Raw genomic sequence first — 17123 nt, forward strand, 5'->3', positions numbered from 1 at the left:
TAAGGCTTTTCTAGCCTTTCCTTATTTAAATAAATATTTTAATTCATTTAAATTATCCTTTTCCTAAATTAAATAAATATTTTATTTATTTAATTGGTCTCACTTCTTCTATTAATTAAATAGATCTATATTTATTTAATTATTTCATTAGTTTTTTCCCTCCATGACACTTGTCATTTATCACTTAATTTTCCTCTAACTACCCCTTTCATATTTTATTATTTCCCTTACCTACCCTTTAATCCTAGTCAACCATTTATCATTTCACCTCTTAATCCTATCCCTTCATTTTCTATGGTCTTCTATATAAGAGTATTCCTTCATCCTTATCAACCCTAATGATATATGCTATCAAGCCTTCTTGCGATCAAGCAACTTCACAACCACAATCCGTTATTTGTTGAGCTCTTGTGCACAATACAAAATCTAAGAGCAACCATATCAAACAAGATCAATGGAAATAAGAAACAATGGAGTTCAAACCCTACTAAGTATGTGAATGGTATAATATTTCTACTTTGTTGTGATTTGCATGTTTTAGGTTCTTCATTGGTGTATGGTGGATTCTTGATTGTAGAACTAGGGTTTATGTGGTTAGATCTTTTATGGTTTTACAATAGTTTAATCATTCTATTTTCACCATATACATTTTGGAATGCTCAGTGGGACTCTTATCCTTTGTTTTTAGCATTTAGTATTTTTGTCAAGTTGCAGATCAGATTAGCGATGATTACAAGAGAAAGTGCATCTACGGATCTTTCTATTGCATCTATGTTTCTGTTTGATTTTATGTTTTTGTAGATTTTATCATAATCACGTCTGTGTAGGGTCTTTCTGCATTTGTGAGCTATCTTTCTATTTCTATGCATCTTATTTTCATGTTTGTGTGTAGTGTTACCGTGTCTGTGTATCTTTTTCTTATGTTTCAGTTTCAAATTTGATGACATCCTTTATATCTATTTTTGTGTGTGTTTAGTATTTTCACATCCGTGTCAGTTAATTCCGCATATGTGATTATTATAAGCGCTTGTTTGTTTTCTATGTTTTGCAGGTAATAGGTTTTCGATTTGGGTCCTTTTGCATCTCTATCAAGTATAACTATGTCTGTGTTTCTGCATTTACATTTTTCAATTTTCAATTTTCCATTTAGGTTTTTTTTTCAATTTTTTAGATTGAAATTTGGCTGCTTATCTTAACCCCTTTTGGCCTAACAAAGTGGTGCAGTTGTCTAAAACATATTGTCAAAGGCCCCCCTTCACATTTTGATTTGAGTTTTTTAAAATTAACCTAATGCATGTTCTTGTAGGTGGGGTGATTATTGAGACTACTAATCATTTTGTTGCAAGGGTAACTTACGTGTATGTCTTTTGTATTTTCAATTCCTAGTCTAATTAGAGTCGCGTAATTTTTATTTGGGGTAAATTAACTTGTCTGAAGTGTCTTGTGATTTTGACATGCTTTGTGTTTAGATCCCCGAGGTGATAACAAAAGCATCCTCTCCCCTTTCCTTCCATTGGACCTTGGGTGTAAGAGAAATTGGTATCATCTTCTTTTTAGGTAGAAGGGCCTACTTCCTGAGTATCCCATAAGGCCGAGTGAGAGGGTATGACCCAAGCAATACTTCTTCAGCCCATTATATAAATTAAAATGTTAAGCGAAATCTATGACGACTTGGTGAAGTTTGGCTATCTGACAGGTTCCCTCAGTATCCACACTTGTGTGAGATGCGTAAAAATCCATTTATGAGGACTGGGATAGGCTCTTAAGTGAGTTATCGCTACATGATAGACACTGAGGACCACTGAAGTTCTCCCACTAGACACCTTAGAGTAGTGGCACACCCTAATTTTTGTCAGAACATCATGATAACTTTAGTGCAAGGGGATAGTTGGTTTTCCCCTCAAGATACTAACCATAAGGTTGTCATGAGATGAAGCAGGAATCCTCAGCTTAGCATAAGCTACTTGTAGCTTTTTTGGGAGAGGGTGATTTGGGATATCCTTCCAATCTTGGAGGTCCTTAGCTATCCTCTCATGCAAAGACTAAATAGTGTATACACTCCTTAAGGTGTCCCTACATTTGAGTCAATGAAGATTTTAGGTTGTGGGCTAAGGTTATTGCCATGAGAACATTGACCTTAGACTAAGAAGTGTTTGATGTGTCTTTGATTTTTCTAGACCTATTGAAATTGAGTCGATTTGGCCTATTGGACATACACATAATGTTTACATTTTGACAAAACACCATCAGACATTGTGTCTTCATTGTTTGTTGTGTATTCTTGCCACAATGCATTCAACATTAATATCTTGCCACTCTCAACAATTTGCAAAACTTGGACATAATTTCAAAAACTGCAAAAAATGAGTGTGTCTGATTCCAGCGTGTATTTGATCTTTCTAGCCACGTTTGTTTCTTCTTTTAATGTGTATAGAATCATGTTTGTGCAAGGCAACACCACGTATTTTCTTCTGGTTATCAGATTAAGAAACATTGTCAACACATATTATTGTGTCTATGATTCATTGTATCGCGTCTATGAATAATATTATCGCATATTTGCCCATGTAATCACATTTTTATCAAAACTAAGATATACATTATCAACAATAAAATTATGTTTGTTGGCTCTAAAAATAAGCATAAGTGGATTTTTTTGTATCCTGTGAACTCACAACGCATTTGTGTTTTGAGATCAAATATTTTCTAAGGCTACTTCTCTCAGGATTCATTTTGAGTCAACCATCACTTGTCACGGTTTTGTCACACAGTTTCACTCATTTCCAATCATCATTTGCAATCCCCTCATGCACACTTTTCCAACCAGAGTCAAAAGGTTGTTTCGTAGTGTAGTGGTGAAAAATTACGGTTTCCACCATCAAAGGGAGAAAACCACTAATTTTTGCTTAAGATGACCATTACATTTAAAAAGAGGGGCAATCCAATAGATTCAATCATAAATCAACAAGGATTAAGAATGAATACTTGGATTAATTATTTTATGGTCCTTTTTTATAAATTGAATTGTTGAATTAAGAAAAAATGTTGAAAATGAAGGTAAAGCATGAAAACAATGAGCTACAAATGCGGGATTGATTTGTGCACCCGGATCTAAGAAATGTTCGTAGACTTAGATCTGATCCCTGAAAGAACACCTAAAATGTGAGGACCATGGTGACCGTCGCCATGGTCCTCCAAACGTTTCACACATTGAAGGGGGATTGATTCATCTCTACAAATAATGTTAATTCTAAAGATCGCATCTCTGTACTTATTTCCTGTTAAGATAACCAGTGAACAACTGAGAGGGGGGGTGAATCAGTTGTTAACATATTATATCATTTAATCCACTTAATAACCTTTAACCAGATTAAGTACCGGTAAAGCAAAAACAGATACCGGTAAGCAATAAAACTTAACAATAAAACAGATAATCAATACAATGCAACCATACCACATAACACCATGATTTGTACATGGAAAAATCGGAAAAGGAAAAACCACTGTGGAAGCCTACCCAAAATCAAATGACACTTTTGTAGAAAGTATGTGATACAATGAGGGGCTTGCACATGCAGGAAGGCACACTTCCTAGAGTGTATTGCTCATTACAAAAGAGTCTCACTGACTACAAAGAGGCTATAACCACATCAAGATAAATGGAAAACAATCCAGAATAATGAACTACCAGAGATAGCATCTACCATGCCTGATTACAGTCCTGATTAAGCTCAATATCGAAGGCCTTTGACCTCTTCCTTAATCCCAATTCGATCACCTATGATCGACCAAATATCCTTTGCATATGATATTGCATTTCAAGACCACGACATATAATCCCCATTCCATACCCATGATCTACAATCAAATCTTACGTCATTTTATACCAACCCTAAGGCCTAAACCAATTAGGTCGGCCACCTAAAAGATATTACAATAATATCATTACATAAATCCATATTACAATGATATGCCATGTCGGCTTAAGACCAAAATAATAATAACCAATCCATAGAACATCTCAAAACATCCCGGTAACGTGTAGAGTACACGTTAACATGATACCAGTCCATAACCTAGATAGGTACCGGACCTATTCTGGGTCCACCATGCCAAAGCAATGTCTTTGAGCAGTTGAAGCACGATCAAAGAACATCTTTAGTATCCCGAAATCCATGAAGGAGCCGCACCAACACCAATTATGCATCTTGTCAAGATTCCTCAGTGAAAGCTCTATCGGTTAAACCTTAAACCAACATCGGTATGGGTTTACAAGAGTGTATGACAATATCTGATTACTAAGTCAATACCAACTGACCAAAACATGCTCCAAGAATATGTAACACATAAAATCAAACATACTCCATTGATCCAATCAAGTCGAAAGTGTCCAATAGATAGTCTCTTCTACCGGTAACACTAGATCTTCTACCAGTAACCAAAACCTATCTCTCGGTAACCAACCATAATGACTAGTGTTGAAATCAATGACAAAACATCAATGCAAAACACAATCAATTCATCCATAATGCCAACAATCTCCCCTTTTGGCATTGATGGCAACACTAGATGTGAAAAACATCTAAGTACCCAAAAATGCCAAACAAGTCTCCCCCTATGGAAGACGACCATCAATCTCCTGAATATCAATTACTCACCCCCTATGAATGATATCTCTGTAGAGTTCTGAATTTATTTTTCACATCACTATCTCTCCCCCTTTGACATCAATGCCAAAAATCTGACACAAATATCAAAGCAATGATGTAATTCCCTGAACCTCAAAGCTGACTACTCCCCCTCAGTAGTAGCACCACTCATCAATGCCATAATGAATAGTATCTTTGATAATGCATGTCGGACTGATGGCAAACTGCATCAATAAAGTCTCTGCTGGAGGGGCAAAAACCCCTAACCAGTATCTCAAATACTCAAATTATTCCTTAGATAGAAGTTTAGTGAATATATCTGCAATCTGTTCTTTAGTGTTCACATAAACCAATTTGACTTCCTTTGTTTCTACCTTGTCCTTCAGAAAGTTATACTTTATTGATATATGCTTAGTCTTAGAGTGAAATAATGGATTCTTAGACATGTCAATAGCTGCAGAGTTATCACAGTAGATAACTATTGGTCCACTACAATTTACCTTGATATCCTTCAACATTTGCTTCATCCACAAGACTTGAGTGAAATAATGGATTCTTAGACATGTCAATAGTTGCAAAGTTATCACAGTAGATAACTACTGGTCCACTACAATTTACCTTGATATCCTTCAACATTTGCTTCATCCACAAGACTTGAGTGCAATTAGTTGTTGTTGCAACATACCCAGCTTCTGCAATAGATAAAGAAATGCATGACTATTTTTTGCTGATCCATGAAACCAGTTTTTTCCAAGAAAGAAAGCTCCACCAAAAGTGCTCTTCCTATCATTAGTATCACCTTCCCAATCTGAATCAGTATAGGAACATAAAGTGAAATCGTCATTTTTAGAATACCATATAAGCATATTCTATTTTTCCTTGCAAATACCGAAATATCCTCTTTACTGCACATTCATGATTTTCTTTAGGATTACTTTGATATCTTGAAACAATACTTACTGCATTCATAATATATGGTCTAGTCTAAGTTAAATATAATATACCACCAATCATAGACTTATACCTTGTCGTATTTACTCGTGTAGAAGTATCCTTGATAGATAATTTCTCACTTGTCACCATAGGAGTACTTACTGGTTTGGAATTATCCATACCAAACTTCTTCAATAATTCCCTGAGATACTTAGTTTTCTAGATAAAAATGCCTTTGTCAGTTTGAGTAATCTGCAAACTTAAGAAAAATCTTATCTCACCAATCATGGACATTTCAAATTCATTCTTCATGTTGTTAGAAAATTCCATGCACAATTTATCTTCTCCTTCAAAAATGATATCATCAACAAATACTTTAATGATCAAAATATCATCATTAGTGATCTTATAATATAAATTACTATCAGCTCTACCTTTAGTAAAACCAAGCTTCAAAATATATTTATCCAGCCTTGCATACCAAGCTCTAGGAGCTTGTTTCAATCCATATAAATATTTCTTCAATCTGCAAATGATATCTTTATCATCTGTCGGTGAAAATCCATCAGGTTGCTCAATATATACTTCTTCCTGAAGTTCACCATTCAAAAATGGACATTTAACATTCATTTGATAAACCTTATAGTTCTTATAAGTTGCATATGCAAGAAATAGTCTAACAACTTCAATTATAGCTACAGGTGCAAATGTCTCACCGTAATCAATTCCCTCCATTTGAGAATATCCTTTACAAACCAATCTAGCCTTGTTTCGTACAACTTGACCATCCTCATTTAGTTTATTCCTAAAAACCCATTTAGTTCCAATAACATTCTTATTTTTAGGCCAGGGAACTAAAGTCCAAGTTTCAGTCTTCTCTATCTGATCTAATTCATCTTCCATAGCTTTTAACCAATGTTTATCCTTACAGGATTCAATAACAGATGTCGATTCAATTTCAGAAATAAGACATACCTCTTCATTTGCCAGTCTTCTTCTTGTCATAACTCCCTTGTTCTTGTCTCCAATGATTTGATCTTCAGAATGATTTAATCTTGCATACCTTGGTTTCTTCTTAACTTCAGGTTCACTACTTTGATCATCAGTGACAATTGAATTTTCTGATCGTGTCGGTGTAACTATCTCAATTTCCTATACCGATTGAGGCATTGTCGGTTCAGTTATGATCATTTCTAGTGTTGGTTCCCTGTCATATGATATAGATTGATTTATGTACTACTCATCCACTTTCACATTAGCACTCTCCACAATTTTTTGCACTTTTGTTATAACATCTATGTGATTTGCTTTGAATTGAATAACCAAGAAATATCCCTTCATCACATCTAGGATCAAACTTTCCAATTGAATCATCTCTTTTGATATAGCATTGACTTCCAAAAATTCTGAAATATTTAACAATAGTGTATGTCCAAACCATAATTCATAAGGGGTCTTACCGGTTTCACTTTTGATGTGAACTCTATTGATTGTGTAGACTATTGTACTCACTACTTCTCTCTAGTAGATGTGAGGCAATTTGGCTTCCATCATCATAGGTCTTGTTGCATCCAAAATGGTTATGTTATTTCTTTCCACTACTCCATTCTGTTGAGGAGTCTGAGGTGCAGATAATTGTCACCTAATTCCATTTGTCTCACAATAACTATTAAATTCATGAGAAGTGAACTCACTGCCTTGATCTGATCTTAGACATTTGATTTTCAATCCAATTTATGTTTCAACTTTTTCTTTACAGATCTTGAATTTCTCAAAGGTTTCAAACTTCTCCCTAAGAAAAGTCACCCACATCATCCTAGAATAGTCATCAATAATCAACATGAAATACCTATCATCTTGAAAGCTTCTAGTCCTTGTAGGACCACATAAGTCAGTGTGAATCAAATCAAGTACATCGTTAGATTTATCATGTATGCTCTTAAAAGAAGTTCTTACTTTCTTTCCCAATTGACATTCCTTACATACCAGACTATGAGGCTTCATAATCTTAGGTATATCTGTAACTGCCTTAGTTGAACTAATCTTAACAATACAATCAAAATTAACATGACACAACCTCTTATGCCATAGCCAACTCTCATCAATATGAGCAATCAAACATGTCTTATTACCAGTGTTCAAGTGAAATATGCTACCTCCAGTCTGAATACCGGTTGCAATCTCCAAACCAGTCTTTTTAATGATTTTACATTTTCTATCTTTAAATTGAAGTTGGAAACCCTTGTCCACCAATTGACCAACACTCAAAAGATTATGCTTTAAACCTTCTACATAATAGACAATATTAGTATTATGTTTTCCATCCAAAGAAATAATACCTCTACTTTTGATCATACATGCATTGTCATCTCCAAATCTGACTTGACCGCCATTGTATTCTTCTAGGTACATAAATTTTCTTTTATCTCCAATCATATGATGTGGGAATCCATGATCAATTACCCATTCATCCTTATCTTCAGCTTTTGCTACCAGGGCCTTTTCTTCATTTATGATAGCCAGTGTTGGTTCATCTTCCTTTAAAGCATAGAACACCCATTCCTTTCCATTGTCGGATCCACTAGTAGAGTCTTCTGTCGGTTCATCTCCAGAGTCATCACTTACTCCTTCCTCATCTGCTATGTAGCATTTTTTATTTTTCTTGAATCTATATCTATTTTGGTTAGGCTTAAATGATTTCTTAACTCTTTCCTCAAATCTTTCATTCCTTTCAGGACATCTAGATGCAAAATGACTAATCTTATTGCATGCAAAACATTTAAAAGGTGCCTTTACTTCATACTTACTTTTTGTCAGTCCTTTAGGTACTTCTTGGTGTAAATAATTATTCATCATGGATATTATTACACTTTACTTAATTTTACTTAGATACATGCCTTTCATAGTAGTTTGGGTATGAGACACTTAGGTGTTTGTGTCACATTGGGATAGTGTGTGTAGGAGAATTTCCACCTTTTATGGTGTTGATCTTATCTTGTTGTTACATTCCACCTCATGTGGAATATTATATTATTTCTCCTACCTACCCTTGTTTCTTATTGAGCCACATGTCATGTTTGTGTGCTCACATATCCATATAGCCTTGCCTATATAAGTGGGCTCATCTACATTGTTTGAACAGGCAATCATCAAACGCTTGATGATCTAGTTGATCAGTATTTTCATCTTGATAGAATACAGTTTATTTCTATCATTTATTTTGTCTCTCTTATTTGTGCTTTCCATTGCCTCTTGATCCATGATATTTGTGTTTTTAAAAGATTTTAAAAATCTAAAAAAAAAATTATTATGCCCCAAAAACTTTATTAGGAAATAAAGAAAAACATAAAAAAAGGCACTGTCATTTTGAAAAAAAAAAAACTTATTTTAAAATAAGAAAAAAGGCTTTTTTTTTATTTATTAAAAAACTTTTAAAAAATACCCCCCACACGAGGTGGGGCCCGTAGAGTACTGCAGTCACCCGCAGGTACCCTACGGTTACCCGCAATGCCTACGGAACTGCAGGTACACTGTGGTTACCCACAGTGCCTACGGGACTGCAGGTACACTGTGATGTGCCCGTAGTGCCTGTGGCACAAAGCCCCCAAACAAAATTTTTATCCGCTTTAAAAAAAAAAAACGAAAAACAAAACAAAACGCCTCCCCTTTTTAATAAAATTTATTTATTTATTTTATTTTTTAATTTTTCCAAAAAAAATAATAAACAAAAAAAAAAAAAAAAAAAAATTCAGACCTATACCTTGAAGTTCGTATGGCGGGCCAGGAGGGGAAATTTTTTCAACTTGGGGTAACGGAGGCTGATTTCGACAAATTGACAGTCGATCTTGGGGTTTTTGGACCTTCTGAGCGTAATGGCGATGACAGATTTGGCCAAAAAGGCTCCAAAATTGCAAATCACTGTCGGGAGAAGTCGCCACCCTCCACCTTCGAATGGCTCTAGATTTGGCCTTGGATGTTGGATTTGGACGAAACAAAAGGCGATTCTTAATTTCTCTAACCTCCTCAATCTAATGATGATCTCAAATCTAACCCAACAAGCTCCAATAATAACCTGCAATAGAAAGCTCCAAAATGCAAGTATGGTCCAATGATGTTGACCAAAATACCTTTCCATAAGGAAGAAAGAGAGCCAATGTTGCACCAATAATGTCAAAGTGTGACAAAACCAAGTACCAAGTCGATGACGATGAATCACTCGCTGCAATAAAATGAAGATTGGACATGGAGACAACCTGCTTTGAGCATCATCTGTATACTCGTAAATAATAGAAATATCGATACAATCCAAGTCTCACGGGAGCCATGCACAAATGTGTACAATCTAAGTCTCAACTCAAGCCATGCACCAAGTCTCACAAGATATTCCTAATCTATGTTTACAAGAGGATTACATCAAATAGTCAACAATGAAAGGATACAAAGAGGTATGGCACTTTATGATAGTGCGAGTACAACATTGCTCATGCAAGAGCATACAACATGATAGTGCAAATCTGGAAACATCAAAATGATGCCACCAAGAAGCCTTGTAGAATACTACAGAAAAAGAGGCAAAATCTCACAGTACTCTTCTAGCAAATAAGGCTTCAAGTTGCTCAAATTATTCATCTTCTTTCCTCATATCTTCCAATTCTTTTGCATATAGGGCTTTCTAGTCACTTTTGTCAGTAGATAATGATGCATGAAAAGTAGGTTCAGACTTTACAGCTCCAGAAGATCCAAATTCTTCAAGCTCAAAAGAAGATAATTTCCCAATCAGAATGTCTCTGTTAACTGAAGAGTTTGCCATTGTTCTCAACTCATTAATTGTAGTTGCCTTCATCTTGTAAGTCGATGGAAGGGCTCTCAATACTTTGGAAACTATTTCATCTTCACTCAGAAATCCTCCACAACATTGAATTCCCACAACAATCTCATTTAGTCTTTCCATAAACACAATAATCCTTTCATTATCTTCCATCTTCAAGTTTTTATATCTTACCCGATAACCATCAAGTTTAGGAATTTTGACAGTAGGATCACCATCATTTAGAGTTTGCAATTTATCCCACATAACCTTAGCTGATGATTTATCAATTAATCCCATGATTTGTTGATCAGTAAGTGCACACAAGAGGGCTTCTCTAGCTCTGCAATCATTTTCAATATTCTTATTCAAGTCTGCAAGAGCAGGATTGCCAGATCCCAGATCATAAGGTGTGTATCCTTTCTCAGTGATCTCCCAAATATCCTTTCCAAGACATCTAAGATGAGTCTCCATTCAAATTTTCCATATTTCATAATTTGTTCCATCAAGCTTAGAAATTTTTCTTCTGAAAATAGTTGTCGATGCATTTGAAGTGTTAGCTATCATAGGATCTACCTCAAGTGGTTAAGCTTCTACAAAAGAGGACCAAAGCTCTAATACCAATTGTTAGGATAACCGGTGAACAACTGAGAGGGGGGGGTGAATTAGTTGTTAACATATTATATCATTTAATCTATTTAATAACCTTTAACTAGATTAAGTACCAGTAAAGCAAAAAAAGATACTGATAAACAATAAAACTTAACAATGAAACAGATAATCAACACAATGCAACCATACCACATAACACCATGTTTTTTGAGTGGAAAACCTAGACAGGGAAAAGCCATGGTGGGAAGCCTACCCACAATCAGATGATACTTCTATAGAAAGTATGTGATACAATGAGGGGCCTACACATGCAGGAAGGCACACTGCCTAGAGCGTACTGCTCATTACAAAAGAGTCTCACTGACTACAAAGAGGTTATAACCACCTCAAGATAAATAGACAACAATCCAGAATAATGAACTATTAGAGATAGCATCTACCATGCCTGATTATAGTTCTGGTTAAGCTCAATACTAGAGACCTTTGACCTCTTCCTTAATCCCAATTTGATCACCTATGATCAACCAAATATCCTTCGCATATGATATTGCATTTCAATACCACGACATATAATCCCCATTCCATACCCATGATCTACAATTAGATCTTACATCATTTTATACCAACCCTAAGGCCTAAACCAATTAGGTCAGTCACCTAAAAGATATTACAATAAGATCATTACATAAATCCATATTACAATGATATGCCATGTTGGCTTAAGACCAAAACAATAATAACCAATCCATAGAACATCTCAAAACATCCTGGTAACATGTAGAGTACATGTTAACATGATACCGGTCCATAACCTAGATAGGTATCGAACCTATTATGGGTCCACCACGCCAAAGCAATGTCTTCAAGCAGTTGAAGCACGATCAAAGAACATCTTCATCCTTAAATCCATGAAGAAGCCGCACCAACACCACTTATGCATCCTGTCAAGATTTCTCAGTGAAAGCTCTGTCGGTTAAACCTTAAACTAATGCCTGTATGGGTTTACAAGAGTGTATGAGAGTATCTGATTACTAAGTCAATACCAACTGACCAAAACATGCTCCAAGAACATGTAACACATAAGATCAAACATACTCCATTGATCCAATCATGTCGAAAGTGTCCAACAGATAGTCTCTTCTGCCGGTAACACTAGATCTTCTACTGGTAACCAAAACGTGTATGTCGGTAACCAACCATAACAACTAGTGCAGACATAAGTGCAACACATAATAAATTCATCCATAATGCCAACATTTCCTGCACATAGAAAGAAGGGAAAATATTTTGGGAATAGGGGCGTGTCTAAGTTAAACCTTGGTTTTGGAATTAACCATGAGATTGAGATAAAGATAGTTGAAATTGTTGTAATGGAAGATTCTCCTTTTGAGGGAGATACTGAATAATGACTGAAAATTAAGAGATATACCTCCTTGTGAAGTATTGTTTGTCTCCACATGAGTTTAGGGTTTCATGAAGTCCTCAACAAAATAGGATGAAAAATGTCTACTTCAATGCTTGAATCTTGACTTTATTGTCGCTCCAAGGCTTGAAGGAAGACTGACTACTACTCAATTTCTCTTGAATGCTTGATTTCTTGATGTCAAATTGAATTTTATGTGTGGGTGTGATGATCAAATGAGAGGGGAAAGTCTCCTTTTATACTTGCCCGTCAAGAAAATTAATTAATTTTCCGACATGAGCCGACACGGAGCTAGGAATCCTGCTCATATTTGAAATGCTAAATTGGGTTTTTGAGGGACCCAAAATGAGGAGGACCATGGCATAGCGCTATTGTCCTAGTGAGGACCAAGGTGCCATGCCTTGGTCCTACCCTATTTTGGGGTTAGGACAAGGTACAGAATTAATGTAAAGTTCAAAAATGCAACAATACTTGAGTGGTATGAGCATAATTAGGTCCAGATCAGTCCTAGAGTCACAAACACTAAGGTGGGGAACTAAATGTGATCAAAATTGCAAAGGGGTGAAGTTTTAGGATGCTATATTTAGCCCCCACTTTAGGGGAGTATGAAGTCAATCATACTCTCCATAAAGTACAAAGAGTTCACATTGAAAAACTTTCACCAAGTCATCGAGGAGGCAAGATACACCAAGCCCTCAGTGGACTTTGGGATCTCACAACTTCGATAAAAAGATAAAAAGGGCATTGTGAAGGAAAGAGAAAGAAAGAACCATGAATGCTAGCCTAGTAAGGTTCTCTTACTATGAGTCATGAAAAGAAAAATAACAAAATTACAAAGCAAAAGATTGAGCTTGCTAAGTAAGTTAAGTATCAAGATATGCAAGAGAGAATCATTGAGTGGAGTGTATGCCCCCAGATTAAAGTGATCGTGTATGCCTTATCAAGAGCAATTGCTTTAAGGTAGGATACACCCCAATAAGACAAGCATATTATTACAGTAATATGCCCCTAAGAGAGGACAAATCAAAGGATAATGATCAAAAAACATAAAAAGCAAGGTGGTTTCTCTTAACTCTGGAGTCAATATTTTTTTTATGATAAATAATGTATATCATGTTGGAAGAATGCTGCAAATATATGCTTGAGAGATATTTGAGAGATGTGTTGTCATTGATGTCAACATATTTTTTTGTTTGTGACAGTGATGCAGTCAAGTTCAATGAGTTAGTTTGTTTAGCATGGTGAAGATAAAAGTTTGTAGACTAAAGGGTTTGTAGATGATTGTCTATAGTTGATTCTGTTCAATTTTTCAGAGGTCCACATGAAGATTTGATCGAGTTATGGGTATTTGTGTTGTGGCTGATATTTATGTTATTCAATGATGACAATGTTCAATATTTTTCTCCACATTGTAATATCTTGTTATGTGGATTTCGAAGAATGTTTGGGACGTTGGTGTGTATCCTCAATTCAATTGGTTCATGGTTTGGAGGTCCGCAAGTTATTTTTCAAGGTTGACAGTTATTGCAGTTAGTGTTCTTAAGGTTCAGTATAAAGATGTTGGTGATTCTAGTAATTTGTGTTGGTGCGGATGTTTCTATGGTAATTCATGATGCTTGTGGATGTTTCTAGATCATGTGCCTTTTGTGTTGGTGGTTCGCATTGATCGTTGATCTCGTAATTGATGATTTTCTTTGGTATATTGGTGTTCTTCATGTTCTTGGTCGACTGGATGCTTGTAGCGTGTTTCGGATATTTGAGGCATAATTCCTGGAGGTGTTTCATGTTTGTGGTGGTGATTTAGGTCTATGCTATGTTTTAACCAGCATTGTTTTGGTCCGCATGTGATAATTTGTATCTGATCAACAACTATACCATTGTAATTGTTTTATGTGTGCTGAGTCGGCCTTGTTGGTCTTTCCACGGTTGATGCCATGCATAAATAAATGTAATAATATTGTGTGAGGTATGTAGAGTGAATGAATAACACATTGATCTTTCAGAAGCAGATAAGAAGTGAGGAGAAGAAAATGAAAGTTTTTATGTGCTTAACCAAAACTGTAACCAGGCATTAAGAATGTTATTTATTAGTTAACAATTTTTGGAAGTAATCCGTGATTGTTTCTAAGGCAGTGAGCCTTCCTTGGGTTGTAGCCCTTTTATTTTGAGCAATGAGCTCTAGGCAGCATGCTTGAATGCATGCACATTCTGCATTATAATTCTAACATAGTATATCTTTTGTGGGTTCATTCCCATCATGGTTTTTCCCCTAATTGGGTTTCCACATCAAAAATCGTGGTGTTATATGTGTTTATGATGTGTTGGTGATTTATGCTTTCATGCTTAATTATTAGATCTAATAATAAGTTCAAGTTGTGTAGGTTTTTGGTGATAACTGATTCACCCCTCCTCTTAGTTGTTTGCCCTATTTCATCAATTGGTATCAGAGCTATTTTATCATATGATGTATATATATTTACATAGAATTGTCCTCATTCCCCAAAGAAAGAAAAACCACCATGGAAAAGAGGCATATGTGTCTTTTGAGTCAACATAGGAGAGAAAAAAGAGATCTCAATGCTTTGCATCATCCTCAAGTAGACAACACTGGGGACAACAAATAGAAGAATTGAGAGACAAGTAGAAGAAGATCACAAACAAGCAAGAGAGGAGAGAAAGAATCTAAAACACAAATGGAGCTAATAAAGCAAGTCATCCGCCTCCCAATCTCACTCATCATTATTTCGGGAAGGTGGACAATATGCAAGGGGAGCCACATCCAACATAGTAGATGAAGCTATCACAAGTTCCAAACAAGGATCATGCTCTAATGATGAGTCACTTTATTTATCACTAGGAGATAGGACTAATACTTTTGAAAAATGTTTAGATATATCATTGTCAACATCAACATATTCATATTCATCATCTGAAATATTAGGATCAACATTTTCAGCATGAACAACATTCTCACCTATTTCTTCATCAATATTAACAAAAATAGGAGCTCTAATAGGAATAGAACTTGAACCATCATTTATTTTAATCATTTTACATCTTGGAGAATTAGGTTGAGCTTCTTCCCTAGGGTTAGGTGAAGGTTGATCAAATGGAATTATATCAATATTTGATGTCTTTGAGGAAGAGGTATTTTGAGAAGCAAGTTCATGAGCCCTCACATGACATCTCTGTTGGCGTTCTCTCGCACAACAGTTTTGTTTAGTTTTAGCCGAAGGTTGTGAAGGTTTAGAATCAACAAGTGTAGGCTTATTTTCTTCTTTTAAGAAAGGATGCATGAGAGAAGGTTTCTTAGGTTGAAAAATAGGAGATGTCAGACGCTTTCCTTTGTAAGATGCAAGAGGTAGAATTACACCATATAAAGGAGGAATAGAAGGTGTGGGAAGGAGACCAGGTCCATCATGAGGAGGAAAAAATAGGTCTGTCCTTAGGAGGAATGATATGTTTACCCTTAGAAGTAGAAATAGATTGACCCTTAGGAGGAAGAGATTTTCTATCCTCACAAGGAAAATTAGATTCATCCTTAAGAGAAGGAATAAATTCTTCCTTAGGAGAAATAATATCTCTATCCTTAGGAGGAAGAATAGACTTATCCAAAAGAAGAGGCATATGATCATTAGTTGGAGGAAGAGTAAGTATTGGATTTATAGGTTTAGTCAAGGATAAAATCATTTCGTTTTTCCATTTTTGATAGGATTTAAAAAGAATATCAATTCTGGGTTGGAGAGGTTGGAATTGTTTAGACCAAAAATAATCAAGACAAACATCTCCATGTCTCATTGCAGGTTGATACATTCTATGATTAACAGTATGATTTTAGTGTCATGAGAAAATTTCAAACACTTATGAATAGTAGAAGTGATCACATTCATACAAGAGAGCCAAGGATGTCCCAACTTCACACAAAATTGATTGGATGTAGGCATGATAGAAAAGAAAACACCTAAGCATTTAGACATAACCTCAATAGGAAGTGTAATAGAACCAATAGCAGGACAAGAGATACCATCAAAGACTTTAACTATCACATCAAATTTATCATATGTTACTTGATTCAATTGTAAAGTATAAATATATTCTTTAGTTATAACATAACCATACATGTAGGATCAATAAGAACTCCTTGTGAGAGCATGTTTTTTATTCTCATAGTGATATATAATGGGCCATCGAGTGCTTCAATAGTTTCAATAGGATTAAATGTAATGCATAAGTCTTTTGGAGGTTCAGTTTTATTGATAAGGTTCACCACATTCTTAGACTCAAGGCCAATATCTTAGGAGAGAAGGCAAGACGATCAATCTCAATCACATTAGTGGAATGGGAAGGTAAGGGATTAGTGAAGATTGAATATTTTGATTAGGGAGAGCTATGGATTTGTTTCCTTTATCAATCACATTAGCCACAAATATGGTGTTGTTATCAATCGAATCTTGAATCTTACTTCTCAAGGAATAACACTTTTCAGTGTCATGATTGGGTTGATGATGGTTTTGGTAGAAGGCTTTGGAATCATAAGAAGGTGGAAAAGGCTTTGATGTATCAAGTGGCCTAATAGGGGGAAGTTTCAATACATTCCTTTGTAACAATTGTGACATAATCCTATGCAAAGATTCATTAAGAGGAGTGAATTATTTTCTAAAGTATTTGGACAAAGGAGGCATACTTGTTGTTGTAGCTT

The sequence above is a fragment of the Cryptomeria japonica genome, chromosome 9 (assembly GCF_030272615.1).
Source record: "Cryptomeria japonica chromosome 9, Sugi_1.0, whole genome shotgun sequence".
Lineage (NCBI taxonomy): Eukaryota > Viridiplantae > Streptophyta > Pinopsida > Cupressales > Cupressaceae > Cryptomeria > Cryptomeria japonica.